General features: G+C 63.1%; 2 non-coding genes across 2 annotated transcripts; both read right to left on the reverse strand.

Annotated features, from left to right (window-relative positions):
* Positions 1 to 4169: 4169 nt before the first annotated feature.
* On the reverse strand, positions 4170 to 4288 carry LOC131868497 (5S ribosomal RNA). The gene has a single exon (XR_009366949.1). It is a non-coding gene; the product is annotated as a 5S ribosomal RNA (ribosomal RNA).
* A 7804-nt stretch (positions 4289 to 12092) lies between these two features.
* LOC131868504 (5S ribosomal RNA) lies at positions 12093 to 12211 on the reverse strand. The gene has a single exon (XR_009366955.1). It is a non-coding gene; the product is annotated as a 5S ribosomal RNA (ribosomal RNA).
* Between the last annotated feature and the right edge of the window lie 1222 nt (positions 12212 to 13433).

Below are 13433 nucleotides of genomic sequence, written 5' to 3' on the forward strand. Positions count from 1 at the left end.
CGCACCAAGGAGCGCTCTGAAGTGTGCTCCAAGGTGCGGCGTGCACGAAGTCGGAGCCCGGTTTGCCCCGGGTGTGCACCTCGGGTGCGCACCTCGCGTGCACCTTCGCTGCGGTGGGCACCTTGGCTGGGTTGCGCGCCTTGGTGGGCACCATGCAGTGCACGAAGTCGGAGCCCGGATTGCCCCGGGCGCGCACCTCCGCCAGGGTGGGCACCTTGGTGCGCACAACTTGCCTGGGCTGCGCACCAGGAAGGGCTCAAGATGGCACCCGCGTTCCGTTTTTTTCACTATCTTTCAGAACGGAAATTTTAAAATCTCGTTTTTTTTTGCCTTTTCTGGAAATTAGTGAAGGCAGCGCATCAAAGGTGCGCAACGCTGGTGCGAACCTGGGAGCGCTCCGATGTGTGCTCCAAGGTGTGGCGTGCACGAAGTCGGACCCCGGTTTGCCCCGGGTGCGCACCTCGCGTGCACCTTGGTGCGCACACCTTGGCTGGGTTGCGCGCCCTGGTGGGCACCATGGTGCGCACCAAGGAGCGCTCCGAAGTGTGCTCCAAGGTGCGGCGTGCACGAAGTCGGAGCCCGGTTTGCCCCGGGTGCGCACCTCGCGTGCACCTTCGCCGCGGTGGGCACCATGGCGTGCACGAAGTTGGAGCCCGGTTTGCCCCGGGTGCGCACCTCGCGTGCACCTTCGCCGGGGTGGGCACCTTGGTGTGCAGACCTTGGCTGGGTTGCGCGCCCTGGTGGGCACCATGGTGCGCACCAAGGAGCGCTCCGAAGTGTGCTCCAAGGTGCGGCCTGCACGAAGTCGGAGCCCGGTTTGCCCCGGGTGTGCACCTCGGGTGGGCACCTTGGTGCGCATGCCTTGCCTGGGCTGCGCACCAGGGCGGGCTCAAGATGGCACCCGCGTTCCTTTTTTTTCACTATCTTTCAAAACGGAAATTTTAAAATCTCATTTTTTTTTGCCTTTTTCTGGAAATTAGTGAAGGCAGCGCATCAAAGGTGCGCACCTCGCTGCCCACCACGGTGCGCAACGCCGGTGGGCACCCGGGAGTGCTTCGAAGTGTGCTCCAAGGTGCTGCGTGCACGTTGTCGGAGCCCGGTTTGCCCCGGGTGCGCACCTCGCGTGCACCTTCGTCGGGGTGGGCACCTTGGCTGGGTTTGCCCCGGCTGCGCTCCGAAGCGGGGTTATTGGAGCGCCGCCTCTTTTTTTGTCGGAGCGTTTGGTGGGGTTTCTCGCATTGGCTCTTCCGAGGCCCGGTTGCCACCCTGGCGCGCACGAAGTCGGAAGTAGGGTTAATTGCCCGGGTGCGCACCTTTGCCAGGGTGGGCACCTTACCTGGGCTGCGCACCAGGGCGGGCTCAAGATGGCACGCGCGTTCCGTTTTTTTCACTATCTTTCAAAACGGAAATTTTAAAATCTCCTTTTTTTTTTGCCTTTTCTGGAAATTAGTGAAGGCAGCGCATCAAAGGTGCGCACCTCGCTGCCCACCTTGGTGTGCTCTGAGGTGCGCACCCGGGAGCGCTACGAAGTGTGCTCCAAGGTGCGGCGTGCACGTTGTCGGAGCCCGGTTTGCCCCGGGTGCGCACCTCGCCTGCACCTTGGCCGGGGTGGGCACCTTGGCTGGGTTTGCCCAGGGTGCGCTCCGAAGCGGGGTTACTGGAGCGCCCCCTCTTTTTTTGTCAGAGCGTTTGGTGGGGTTTCTCGCATTGGCTCTTCCCAGGCCCGGTTGTTGGGTGCGCTCCCACCCTGGCGCGCGCGAAGTTGGAAGTTGGGTTAATTGCCCGGGCGCGCACCTTCGCCAGGGTGGGCACCTTGGTGCGCACACCTTGGCTGGGCTGCGCACCAGGGCGGGCTCAAGATGGCACCAGCATTCCCTTTTTCTCACTATCTTTCAAAACGGAAATTTTAAAATCTCGTTTTTTTTTTGCCTTTTATGGAAATTAGTGAAGGCATCGCATCAAAGGTGCGCACCTCGCTGCCCACCTTGGTGTGCTCCGAGGTGCCCACCACGGTGCGCAACGCCGGTGCGAACCCGGGAGCGCCCCGATGTGTGCTCCAAGGTGCGGCGTGCACGAAGTCGGACCCCGGTTTGCCCCGGGTGCGCACCTCGCGTGCACCTTGGTGCGCACACCTTGGCTGGGTTGCGCGGCCTGGTGGGCACCATGGTGCGCACCAAGGAGCGCTCCGAAGTGTGCTCCAAGGTGCGGCGTGCACGAAGTCGGAGCCCGGTTTGCCCCGGGTACGCACCTCGCGTGCACCTTCGCCGGGGTGGGCACCTCGGCTGGGTTGCGCGCCCTGGTGCGCACCAAGGAGCGCTCCGAAGTGTGCTCCAAGGTGCGGCGTGCACGAAGTCGGAGCCCGGTTTGCCCCGGGTGCGCACCTTCGCCGCGGTGCGCACCATGGCGTGCACGAAGTCGGAGCCCGGTTTGCCCCGGGTGCGCACCTCGCGTGCACCTTCGGCGGGGTTGCCCGCCCTGGTGGGCACCATGGTGCGCACCAAGGAGCGCTCCGAAGTGTGCTCCAAGGTGCGGCGTGCACGAAGTCGGAGCCCGGTTTGCCCCGGGTGCGCACCTCGCGTGCACCTTCGGCGGGGTTGCGCGCCCTGGTGGGCACCATGGTGCGCACCAAGGAGCGCTCCGAAGTGTGCTCCAAGGTGCGGCGTGCACGAAGTCGGAGCCCGGTTTGCCCCGGGTGCGCACCTCGCGTGCACCTTCGCCGCGGTGGGCACCATGGCGTGCACGAAGTCGGAGCCCGGTTTGCCCCGGGTGCGCACCTCGCGTGCACCTTCGCCGGGGTGGGCACCTCGGCTGGGTTGCGCGCCCTGGTGCGCACCAAGGAGCGCTCCGAAGTGTGCTCCAAGGTGCGGCGTGCACGAAGTCGGAGCCCGGTTTGCCCCGGGTGCGCACCTCGCGTGCACCTTCGCCAGGGTGGGCACCTCGGTGCGCACACCTTCTCAATGTTTTCTTGCCTTTTCTGGAAATTGGTGAAGGCAGCGCATCAAAGGTGCGCACCTCGGTGTGCTCCGAGGTGCGAACCCGAGAGCGCTCCGAGGTGCCCACGAAGTCGAAAGTCGGGTTAATTGCATTGTTTTCCCCGGGTGCGCTCCGAGGTGCGCAACATCGGCGCGCACCAAGGAGGGCTCCGAAGTGTGCTCCAAGGTGCGCACGATGGCGTGCACCTCTGGTGCGCACGATTCGGAGCTCGGTTTGACCGGGGTGCGCACACCTTGGCTGGGTTGCGCACCTTTTGTGCGCTCCAAGGTGCGCACGAAGTCGGAGCTCGGTTTGCCCCGGGTGCGCACCTTCGCCAGGGTGCGCACCTTGATGCGCACGCCTTGGCTGGGCTGCGCACCTTGGTGGGCGCCATGGTGCGCACCTTTCGTGCGCTCCAAGGTGCGCACGAAGTCGGAGCTCGGTTTGCCCCGGGTGCGCACCTTGGTGGGCGCCATGGTGCACTCCGAGGTGCCCAAGATTGGTGCGCACCAAGGAGCGCTCCGAAGTGCGCTCCAAGGTGCGCGCGAAGTCGAAAGTTGGGTTAATTGTCCGGTTTGCCTCGGGTGCGCACCTTGCGTGCACCTTCGCCAGGGTGGGCGCCTTGGTGCGCACACCTTGGCTGGGCTGCGCACACCTTGGCACCCGCGTTTCCTTCATTTTAAATTTTTTTTTTTTACAATCTCTCAAGTGGGAAATTCTATAATCTCAACTTTTTTTGCCTTTTCAGGAAACTTTTGAATGGAGCGCATCATTGGTGCGCTCCGAAGTGTGCTCCAAAGCTCTCTCCAGCTGCGTGCACCTGCCCCGGCCGCGCACCCGGCCCCGCCCAGCTTCGCTCACCTGTCCCGGGCGTCTGGTGCGGAACCTTAGAGTAAGAAACATCACCGTGCACCTTGGCCAACGTGCGCGACTCGACCGAGCGCGCACTGGCCGAGGTGCACACCGATTTCACCTGGGTGCGCGCGCAGCACCTCGGGCGCACCGGGGTGCGTGCACAACGCCCGGGTTGCACCGTGGCCTGTGTGCTCGGGGCGCCTCGGGTGCGCGCTCGGTGTCGCCCCCGCGCGCGCGGTAGTGCGGGCAGCGCACCCCGGCCCGGCCCGGCCCCGACGAGAACGCAAACGGGCAAAAGGTTTATTCAAATAGCATTGCGACGCCCGGCGAAAAACTAAAAAAGGGTGCAACACCGGGACTTCCCGGGAGGTCACCCATCCCAGTACTACTCCGGCCCAAGCGCGCTTAACTGCGGAGTTCTGATGGGATCCGGTGCACTAACGCTGGTATGATCGCACCCGTTATGAGCTTGTCGCAGTGTGTACTTAGCAAACCGCGACCCACGTGCGAATCCACCCCGGCCACCCACCCCCGTCGAGGTGCACACCCTCCCTCGCGAAGTGCGCCCCGTTCGCCAAGTGTGAGCCCTGCCCGGGTGCGCGCACCTTGCTAGGGCGTCGGGTGTGCACCCGGCCCGGCCTACGTGTGTGCACCTGGAGGGGGCGTCGTGTGCGTGCAGTGTCCCGTCTGCAACGCGGTGCCCACACACCACCTCGGGCGCAACGACCTGCGCTCACATGTGGGCCGAGTGCACCTTGGTGCATGTTCGGGGCGCCTCGGGTGCACGCTCGATCTTGCCCCGGTGCACCAAGGCGCTCGGTTTGCCCCGGGTGCGCACTTGGTGCAAGGTGGGCACCCAAAATAGGGATCAAGCACCAAAACACAAGTTTCGGGATGCAAAATGGGACCCAAGGACCACAAATGCGTTCCAAGACCCATGATGGGTCCACGAGAACAAAAATGTGTTCCGAGACTTAATAAACAAATATTGGGTTTTAGGAGAAGAAACATGCTCTGATGCCCAAAACGAGAATCGACCCCGAAAAGGCCACAGGCCAAAAGTGGGATGCGAGACAAAAAAAAATGGGACCCGAGGACCAAAATTGGGTTCCCAGGTCGAAGACAGGGCAACCGGACAAGAAACGACCTCTAAGGCTCGAAATGAGTCCCGACGACTAAAACTTGACAAGAAGCACCCATCAGGCACCCAACTCGACACCCATGGGATGCCGACCCACCCGGGCTTCCACCTAGCACACCTTGGCACCCACCCACCCTCGCACCCAACCTCGCACCCAACTTAGCACCTTTGAACCCACATTGGCACTCACCCTGACCCTGGCACCTTGGAACCCACATTGGCACTCACCTTGACCCTGGCACCCACCTTTGCACTCACCTTGGGACCCACCCTGGCTCCCACCTCGGCACCCACCCAGACACCCACCTTGGTTCCTTGGCACCCACCTTGGATCCTTGGCACCCACCCCGACACCCACCTTGGCACGCAACTTGGCTACTTGCCACCCACCTTGGCTCCTTGACGCCCACCCCGACAACCACCCCGTGACCTACCCTGGCTAGGGTTGGTGCACACCCACCCTGGTGCCCACCTTGGCACCCACCCTATGACCCACCTTGGCACGCACCTTAGTACCCACCCCGTTACCCACCCTAGGACCCACCCCGTGACCCACCTTGGCCAGGGTGGGTGCCTTGGTGCGCACAACTTGCCTGGGCTGCACACCAGGGCGGGCTCAAGATGGCACCCGCGTTCCGTTTTTTTCACTATCTTTCAAAACGGAAATTTTAAAATCTCATTTTTTTCTTTTTTTTGCCTTTTCTGGAAATTAGTGAAGGCAGCGCATCAAAGGTGCGCAATGCTGGTGCGAACCCGGGAGCGCTCCGATGTGTGCTCCAAGGTGCGGCGTGCACGAAGTTCGAGCCCGGTTTGCCCCGGGTGCGCACCTCGCGTGCACCTTCGCCGGGGTGAGCACCTTGGCTGGGTTGCGCGCCCTGGTGCGTACCAAGGAGCGCTCTGAAGTGTGCTCCAAGGTGCGGCGTGCACGAAGTCGGAGCCCGGTTTGCCCCGGGTGTGCACCTCGGGTGCGCACCTCGCGTGCACCTTCGCTGCGGTGGGCACCTTGGCTGGGTTGCGCGCCTTGGTGGGCACCATGCAGTGCACGAAGTCGGAGCCCGGTTTGCCCCGGGCGCGCACCTCCGCCAGGGTGGGCACCTTGGTGCGCACAACTTGCCTGGGCTGCGCACCAGGAAGGGCTCAAGATGGCACCCGCGTTCCGTTTTTTTCACTATCTTTCAGAACGGAAATTTTAAAATATCGTTTTTTTTTGCCTTTTCTGGAAATTAGTGAAGGCAGCGCATCAAAGGTGCGCAACGCTGGTGCGAACCTGGGAGCGCTCCGATGTGTGCTCCAAGGTGCGGCGTGCACGAAGTCGGAGCCCGGTTTGCCCCGGGTGCGCCCTGGTGGGCACCATGGTGCGCACCAAGGAGCGCTCCGAAGTGTGCTCCAAGGTGCGGCCTGCACGAAGTCGGAGCCCGGTTTGCCCCGGGTGTGCACCTCGGGTGGGCACCTTGGTGCGCATGCCTTGCCTGGGCTGCGCACCAGGGCGGGCTCAAGATGGCACCCGCGTTCCTTTTTTTTCACTATCTTTCAAAACGGAAATTTTAAAATCTCATTTTTTTTTGCCTTTTTCTGGAAATTAGTGAAGGCAGCGCATCAAAGGTGCGCACCTCGCTGCCCACCACGGTGCGCAACGCCGGTGGGCACCCGGGAGTGCTTCGAAGTGTGCTCCAAGGTGCTGCGTGCACGTTGTCGGAGCCCGGTTTGCCCCGGGTGCGCACCTCGCGTGCACCTTCGTCGGGGTGGGCACCTTGGCTTGGTTTGCCCCGGCTGCGCTCCGAAGCGGGGTTATTGGAGCGCCGCCTCTTTTTTTGTCGGAGCGTTTGGTGGGGTTTCTCGCATTGGCTCTTCCGAGGCCCGGTTGCCACCCTGGCGCGCACGAAGTCGGAAGTAGGGTTAATTGCCCGGGTGCGCACCTTTGCCAGGGTGGCACCTTACCTGGGCTGCGCACCAGGGCGGGCTCAAGATGGCACGCGCGTTCCGTTTTTTTCACTATCTTTCAAAACGGAAATTTTAAAATCTCCTTTTTTTTTTGCCTTTTCTGGAAATTAGTGAAGGCAGCGCATCAAAGGTGCGCACCTCGCTGCCCACCTTGGTGTGCTCTGAGGTGCGCACCCGGGAGCGCTACGAAGTGTGCTCCAAGGTGCGGCGTGCACGTTGTCGGAGCCCGGTTTGCCCCGGGTGCGCACCTCGCCTGCACCTTGGCCGGGGTGGGCACCTTGGCTGGGTTTGCCCAGGGTGCGCTCCGAAGCGGGGTTACTGGAGCGCCCCCTCTTTTTTTGTCAGAGAGTTTGGTGGGGTTTCTCGCATTGGCTCTTCCCAGGCCCGGTTGTTGGGTGCGCTCCCACCCTGGCGCGCGCGAAGTTGGAAGTTGGGTTAATTGCCCGGGCGCGCACCTTCGCCAGGGTGGGCACCTTGGTGCGCAAACCTTGGCTGGGCTGCGCACCAGGGCGGGCTCAAGATGGCACCAGCATTCCCTTTTTCTCACTATCTTTCAAAACGGAAATTTTAAAATCTCGTTTTTTTTTTGCCTTTTATGGAAATTAGTGAAGGCATCGCATCAAAGGTGCGCACCTCGCTGCCCACCTTGGTGTGCTCCGAGGTGCCCACCACGGTGCGCAACGCCGGTGCGAACCCGGGAGCGCCCCGATGTGTGCTCCAAGGTGCGGCGTGCACGAAGTCGGACCCCGGTTTGCCCCGGGTGCGCACCTCGCGTGCACCTTGGTGCGCACACCTTGGCTGGGTTGCGCGGCCTGGTGGGCACCATGGTGCGCACCAAGGAGCGCTCCGAAGTGTGCTCCAAGGTGCGGCGTGCACGAAGTCGGAGCCCGGTTTGCCCCGGGTGCGCACCTTCGCCGCGGTGGGCACCATGGCGTGCACGAAGTCGGAGCCCGGTTTGCCCCGGGTGCGCACCTCGCGTGCACCTTCGCCGGGGTGGGCACCTCGGCTGGGTTGCGCGCCCTGGTGCGCACCAAGGAGCGCTCTGAAGTGTGCTCCAAGGTGCGGCGTGCACGAAGTCGGAGCCCGGTTTGCCCCGGGTGTGCACCTCGCGTGCACCTTCGCTGCGGTGGGCACCTTGGCTGGGTTGCGCGCCTTGGTGGGCACCATGCAGTGCACGAAGTCGGAGCCCGGTTTGCCCCGGGCGCGCACCTCCGCCAGGGTGGGCACCTTGGTGCGCACAACTTGCCTGGGCTGCGCACCAGGAAGGGCTCAAGATGGCACCCGCGTTCCGTTTTTTTCACTATCTTTCAGAACGGAAATTTTAAAATATCGTTTTTTTTTGCCTTTTCTGGAAATTAGTGAAGGCAGCGCATCAAAGGTGCGCAACGCTGGTGCGAACCTGGGAGCGCTCCGATGTGTGCTCCAAGGTGCGGCGTGCACGAAGTCGGACCCCGGTTTGCCCCGGGTGCGCACCTCGCGTGCACCTTGGTGCGCACACCTTGGCTGGGTTGCGCGCCCTGGTGGGCACCATGGTGCGCACCAAGGAGCGCTCCGAAGTGTGCTCCAAGGTGCGGCGTGCACGAAGTCGGAGCCCGGTTTGCCCCGGGTGCGCACCTCGCGTGCACCTTCGCCGCGGTGGGCACCATGGCGTGCACGAAGTCGGAGCCCGGTTTGCCCCGGGTGCGCACCTCGCGTGCACCTTCGCCGGGGTGGGCACCTTGGTGTGCAGACCTTGGCTGGGTTGCGCGCCCTGGTGGGCACCATGGTGCGCACCAAGGAGCGCTCCGAAGTGTGCTCCAAGGTGCGGCCTGCACGAAGTCGGAGCCCGGTTTGCCCCGCGTGTGCACCTCGGGTGGGCACCTTGGTGCGCATGCCTTGCCTGGGCTGCGCACCAGGGCGGGCTCAAGATGGCACCCGCGTTCCTTTTTTTTCACTATCTTTCAAAACGGAAATTTTAAAATCTCATTTTTGTTTGCCTTTTTCTGGAAATTAGTGAAGGCAGCGCATCAAAGGTGCGCACCTCGCTGCCCACCACGGTGCGCAACGCCGGTGGGCACCCGGGAGTGCTTCGAAGTGTGCTCCAAGGTGCTGCGTGCACGTTGTCGGAGCCCGGTTTGCCCCGGGTGCGCACCTCGCGTGCACCTTCGTCGGGGTGGGCACCTTGGCTGGGTTTGCCCCGGCTGCGCTCCGAAGCGGGGTTATTGGAGCGCCGCCTCTTTTTTTGTCGGAGCGTTTGGTGGGGTTTCTCGCATTGGCTCTTCCGAGGCCCGGTTGCCACCCTGGCGCGCACGAAGTCGGAAGTAGGGTTAATTGCCCGGGTGCGCACCTTTGCCAGGGTGGGCACCTTACCTGGGCTGCGCACCAGGGCGGGCTCAAGATGGCACGCGCGTTCCGTTTTTTTCACTATCTTTCAAAACGGAAATTTTAAAATCTCCTTTTTTTTTTGCCTTTTCTGGAAATTAGTGAAGGCAGCGCATCAAAGGTGCGCACCTCGCTGCCCACCTTGGTGTGCTCTGAGGTGCGCACCCGGGAGCGCTACGAAGTGTGCTCCAAGGTGCGGCGTGCACGTTGTCGGAGCCCGGTTTGCCCCGGGTGCGCACCTCGCCTGCACCTTGGCCGGGGTGGGCACCTTGGCTGGGTTTGCCCAGGGTGCGCTCCGAAGCGGGGTTACTGGAGCGCCCCCTCTTTTTTTGTCAGAGCGTTTGGTGGGGTTTCTCGCATTGGCTCTTCCCAGGCCCGGTTGTTGGGTGCGCTCCCACCCTGGCGCGCGCGAAGTTGGAAGTTGGGTTAATTGCCCGGGCGCGCACCTTCGCCAGGGTGGGCACCTTGGTGCGCACACCTTGGCTGGGCTGCGCACCAGGGCGGGCTCAAGATGGCACCAGCATTCCCTTTTTCTCACTATCTTTCAAAACGGAAATTTTAAAATCTTGTTTTTTTTTTGCCTTTTATGGAAATTAGTGAAGGCATCGCATCAAAGGTGCGCACCTCGCTGCCCACCTTGGTGTGCTCCGAGGTGCCCACCACGGTGCGCAACGCCGGTGCGAACCCGGGAGCGCCCCGATGTGTGCTCCAAGGTGCGGCGTGCACGAAGTCGGACCCCGGTTTGCCCCGGGTGCGCACCTCGCGTGCACCTTGGTGCGCACACCTTGGCTGGGTTGCGCGGCCTGGTGGGCACCATGGTGCGCACCAAGGAGCGCTCCGAAGTGTGCTCCAAGGTGCGGCGTGCACGAAGTCGGAGCCCGGTTTGCCCCGGGTACGCACCTCGCGTGCACCTTCGCCGGGGTGGGCACCTCGGCTGGGTTGCGCGCCCTGGTGCGCACCAAGGAGCGCTCCGAAGTGTGCTCCAAGGTGCGGCGTGCACGAAGTCGGAGCCCGGTTTGCCCCGGGTGCGCACCTTCGCCGCGGTGCGCACCATGGCGTGCACGAAGTCGGAGCCCGGTTTGCCCCGGGTGCGCACCTCGCGTGCACCTTCGGCGGGGTTGCGCGCCCTGGTGGGCACCATGGTGCGCACCAAGGAGCGCTCCGAAGTGTGCTCCAAGGTGCGGCGTGCACGAAGTCGGAGCCCGGTTTGCCCCGGGTGCGCACCTCGCGTGCACCTTCGGCGGGGTTGCGCGCCCTGGTGGGCACCATGGTGCGCACCAAGGAGCGCTCCGAAGTGTGCTCCAAGGTGCGGCGTGCACGAAGTCGGAGCCCGGTTTGCCCCGGGTGCGCACCTCGCGTGCACCTTCGCCGCGGTGGGCACCATGGCGTGCACGAAGTCGGAGCCCGGTTTGCCCCGGGTGCGCACCTCGCGTGCACCTTCGCCGGGGTGGGCACCTCGGCTGGGTTGCGCGCCCTGGTGCGCACCAAGGAGCGCTCCGAAGTGTGCTCCAAGGTGCGGCGTGCACGAAGTCGGAGCCCGGTTTGCCCCGGGTGCGCACCTCGCGTGCACCTTCGCCAGGGTGGGCACCTCGGTGCGCACACCTTCTCAATGTTTTCTTGCCTTTTCTGGAAATTGGTGAAGGCAGCGCATCAAAGGTGCGCACCTCGGTGTGCTCCGAGGTGCGAACCCGAGAGCGCTCCGAGGTGCCCACGAAGTCGAAAGTCGGGTTAATTGCATTGTTTTCCCCGGGTGCGCTCCGAGGTGCGCAACATCGGCGCGCACCAAGGAGGGCTCCGAAGTGTGCTCCAAGGTGCGCACGATGGCGTGCACCTCTGGTGCGCACGATTCGGAGCTCGGTTTGACCGGGGTGCGCACACCTTGGCTGGGTTGCGCACCTTTTGTGCGCTCCAAGGTGCGCACGAAGTCGGAGCTCGGTTTGCCCCGGGTGCGCACCTTCGCCAGGGTGCGCACCTTGATGCGCACGCCTTGGCTGGGCTGCGCACCTTGGTGGGCGCCATGGTGCGCACCTTTCGTGCGCTCCAAGGTGCGCACGAAGTCGGAGCTCGGTTTGCCCCGGGTGCGCACCTTGGTGGGCGCCATGGTGCACTCCGAGGTGCCCAAGATTGGTGCGCACCAAGGAGCGCTCCGAAGTGCGCTCCAAGGTGCGCGCGAAGTCGAAAGTTGGGTTAATTGTCCGGTTTGCCTCGGGTGCGCACCTTGCGTGCACCTTCGCCAGGGTGGGCGCCTTGGTGCGCACACCTTGGCTGGGCTGCGCACACCTTGGCACCCGCGTTTCCTTCATTTTAAATTTTTTTTTTTTACAATCTCTCAAGTGGGAAATTCTATAATCTCAACTTTTTTTGCCTTTTCAGGAAACTTTTGAATGGAGCGCATCATTGGTGCGCTCCGAAGTGTGCTCCAAAGCTCTCTCCAGCTGCGTGCACCTGCCCCGGCCGCGCACCCGGCCCCGCCCAGCTTCGCTCACCTGTCCCGGGCGTCTGGTGCGGAACCTTAGAGTAAGAAACATCACCGTGCACCTTGGCCAACGTGCGCGACTCGACCGAGCGCGCACTGGCCGAGGTGCACACCGATTTCACCTGGGTGCGCGCGCAGCACCTCGGGCGCACCGGGGTGCGCGCACAACGCCCGGGTTGCACCGTGGCCTGTGTGCTCGGGGCGCCTCGGGTGCGCGCTCGGTGTCGCCCCCGCGCGCGCGGTAGTGCGGGCAGCGCACCCCGGCCCGGCCCGGCCCCGACGAGAACGCAAACGGGCAAAAGGTTTATTCAAATAGCATTGCGACGCCCGGCGAAAAACTAAAAAAGGGTGCAACACCGGGACTTCCCGGGAGGTCACCCATCCCAGTACTACTCCGGCCCAAGCGCGCTTAACTGCGGAGTTCTGATGGGATCCGGTGCACTAATGCTGGTATGATCGCACCCGTTATGAGCTTGTCGCAGTGTGTACTTAGCAAACCGCGACCCACGTGCGAATCCACCCCGGCCACCCACCCCCGTCGAGGTGCACACCCTCCCTCGCGAAGTGCGCCCCGTTCGCCAAGTGTGAGCCCTGCCCGGGTGCGCGCACCTTGCTAGGGCGTCGGGTGTGCACCCGGCCCGGCCTACGTGCGTGCACCTGGAGGGGGCGTCGTGTGCGTGCAGTGTCCCGTCTGCAACGCGGTGCCCACACACCACCTCGGGCGCAACGACCTGCGCTCACATGTGGGCCGAGTGCACCTTGGTGCATGTTCGGGGCGCCTCGGGTGCACGCTCGATCTTGCCCCGGTGCACCAAGGCGCTCGGTTTGCCCCGGGTGCGCACTTGGTGCAAGGTGGGCACCCAAAATAGGGATCAAGCACCAAAACACAAGTTTCGGGATGCAAAATGGGACCCAAGGACCACAAATGCGTTCCAAGACCCATGATGGGTCCACGAGAACAAAAATGTGTTCCGAGACTTAATAAACAAATATTGGGTTTTAGGAGAAGAAACATGCTCTGATGCCCAAAACGAGAATCGACCCCGAAAAGGCCACAGGCCAAAAGTGGGATGCGAGACAAAAAAAAATGGGACCCGAGGACCAAAATTGGGTTCCCAGGTCGAAGACAGGGCAACCGGACAAGAAACGACCTCTAAGGCTCGAAATGAGTCCCGACGACTAAAACTTGACAAGAAGCACCCATCAGGCACCCAACTCGACACCCATGGGATGCCGACCCACCCGGGCTTCCACCTAGCACACCTTGGCACCCACCCACCCTCGCACCCAACCTCGCACCCAACTTAGCACCTTTGAACCCACATTGGCACTCACCCTGACCCTGGCACCTTGGAACCCACATTGGCACTCACCTTGACCCTGGCACCCACCTTTGCACTCACCTTGGGACCCACCCTGGCTCCCACCTCGGCACCCACCCAGACACCCACCTTGGTTCCTTGGCACCCACCTTGGATCCTTGGCACCCACCCCGACACCCACCTTGGCACGCAACTTGGCTACTTGCCACCCACCTTGGCTCCTTGACGCCCACCCCGACAACCACCCCGTGACCTACCCTGGCTAGGGTTGGTGCACACCCACCCTGGTGCCCACCTTGGCACCCACCCTATGACCCACCTTGGCACGCACCTTAGTACCCACCCCGTTACCCACCCTAGGACC

The sequence above is a fragment of the Cryptomeria japonica genome, unplaced genomic scaffold, assembly GCF_030272615.1.
Source record: "Cryptomeria japonica unplaced genomic scaffold, Sugi_1.0 HiC_scaffold_208, whole genome shotgun sequence".
NCBI classification, from domain to species: domain Eukaryota; kingdom Viridiplantae; phylum Streptophyta; class Pinopsida; order Cupressales; family Cupressaceae; genus Cryptomeria; species Cryptomeria japonica.